Consider the following 2,500-nt stretch of genomic DNA (forward strand, 5'->3'; position numbering starts at 1 on the left):
CAGGTTAGGTTAGGTTGGGTTAGGTTAGTTTAGGTTAGGTTAGGTTAGGTTAGCTTAAGTTGGGTTGGGTTAGGTTAGGTTAGGTTAGGTAAGGTTAGGTTAGGTTAGGTTAGGTTAAGGTATGAACCGTCGCAAAACCGCATTAAACAATGTCACTTAGTGAGATGCAGTGTTTTTCACCTTTACAAGTTGGGAACTGTGATATCTAATGTGAAAGCGCTTGAAACCGTCGTAATGTTGTAGAAAGCAATGTAAAGTAGCGAGTAAAACGTTTTCTAACGATAGAAGTGCGAAGGTCATGTTAGGTTGAGTTATGTTAGTTTAAGCTAGGTAGCGTCGTGAAACCACCAAAAACGACGTCATCTAACGAGATAGTGTTGTTTTATTGCGAGTACGAAACTGCGATAGGTAAAATGTTGTGAAAGCACACAAAACGGCATGAACAAGCCAAATACTGCGTGTTGTACCGTTACAAGTGCGAAAGTGCTATGTTGTGACATTCTCGGTAAAGCGCATGCAAGTATCGTGAAACCTTAAAGAACGATGTCATTTAGCGAGATACAGCGTTCTGTACTGTAATAAGTTGGTGAGAAACTGTGAGGTCAAGCAAATATCGTAATTGTGAACGAAACAGTGTAATTGAGCGTCTTTAGATACAAGTGCGAATGTTAGGTTAGGTTGACATATCAACCGTCGTAAAACCGCATTAAACAATGTCACTTAGTGAGATGTAGTGTTTTTCAACATTACAAGTCGGGAACTACGATATCTAATGTGAAAGCGCATGAAACCGTCGTAATCTTGTAGAAAACATTGTAAAGTGGCGAGTAAAACGTTTTCTAACGATAGAAGTGCGAAGGTTAGGTTAGGTTAGGTTAGTTTAAGCTAGGTAGCGTCGTGAAACTACCAAAAACGACGTCATCTAACGAGATAGTGTTGTTTTGTAGCGAGTAATAAACTGCGATAGGTGAAATGTTGTGAAAGCACACAAAACGGCATGAACAAGCCAAATACTGCGTGTTCTACCGTTACAAGTGCGAAACTGCTATATTGTGATATTCTCGTTAAATCGCATGCAAGCGTCGTAAAACCTTAAAGAACAATGTCATTTAGCGAGATACAGCGTTCTGTACTGCAATAAGTTGGTGAAAAACTGTGAGGTTATGCAAATATCGTAATTGTGAACAAAACAGTGTAATAGAGCGTTTTTAGATACAAGTGCGAATGTTAGGTTAGGTTAAGATATGAACCGTCGTAAAACCGCATTAAACAATGTCAATTACTGAGATGCAGTGTTTTTCACCATTAAAAGTGGGGAACTGCGATATTTAATGTGAAAGCGCTTGCAACCGTCGTTAGGTTAGGTTAGGTTAGGTTAGGTTAGGTTAGGTTTGGTTAGGTTAGGTTAGGTTAGGTTAGGTTAGGTTAGATTAGGTTAGGTTGGGTTGAGTTGGGTTAGGTTAGGTTAGGTTAGGTTAGGTTGGGTTAGGTTAGGTTAGGTTAGGTTAGGTTACGTTAGGTTAGGTTACGTTAGGTTAGGTTAGGTTAGGTTACGTTACGTTAGGTTAGGTTAGGTAAGGATAATTTGGTTAGGTTAGGTAAGGTTAGGTTAGGTTGGGTTGGGTGTTGTTGGGTTGGGTTGGGTTGGGTTAGGTTGGGTTAGGTTAGGTTAGGTTAGGTTAGGATACGTTAGGTTATGTTAGGTTAGGTTAGGTTACGTTAGGTTAGGTTAGGTCAGGTAAGGTTAGGTTACGTTAGAATAGGTTAGGTTAGGTTACGTTAGGTTAGGTTAAGTTAGGTTAGGTTAGGTTTGGTTAGGTTAGGTTAGGTTAGCTTAGGTTAGGTTAGGTTGGGTTAGGTTAGGTTAGGTTAGGTTAGGTTGGGTTAGGTTAGTTTAGGTTAGGTTAGGTTAGGTTAGATTAAGTTGGGTTGGGTTAGGTTAGGTTAGGTTAGGTAAGGTTAGGTTAGGTTAGGTTAGGTTAAGGTATGAACCGTCGTAAAACCGCATTAAACAATGTCACTTAGTGAGATGCAGTGTTTTTCACCTTTACAAGTTGGGAACTGTGATATCTAATGTGAAAGTGCTTGAAACCGCCGTAATGTTGTAGAAAGCAATGTAAAGTAGCGAGTAAAACGTTTTCTAACGATAGAAGTGCGAAGGTCATGTTAGGTTGAGTTATGTTAGTTTAAGCTAGGTAGCGTCGTGAAACTACCAAAAACAACGTCATCTAACGAGATAGAGTTGTTTTATTGCGAGTACGAAACTGCGATAGGTGAAATGTTGTGAAAGCACACAAAACGGCATGAACAAGCCAAATACTGCGTGTTGTACCGTTACAAGTGCGAAACTGCTATGTTGTGATATTCTCGTTAAAGCGCATGCAAGCATCGTGAAACCTTAAAGAACGATGTCATTTAGCGAGATACAGCGTTCTGTACTGCAATAAGTTGGCGAAAAACTGTGAGGTTATGCAAATATCCTAATTGTGAACGAAACAGT

This window comes from Rhipicephalus microplus, unplaced genomic scaffold, assembly GCF_043290135.1.
Source record: "Rhipicephalus microplus isolate Deutch F79 unplaced genomic scaffold, USDA_Rmic scaffold_111, whole genome shotgun sequence".
NCBI classification, from domain to species: domain Eukaryota; kingdom Metazoa; phylum Arthropoda; class Arachnida; order Ixodida; family Ixodidae; genus Rhipicephalus; species Rhipicephalus microplus.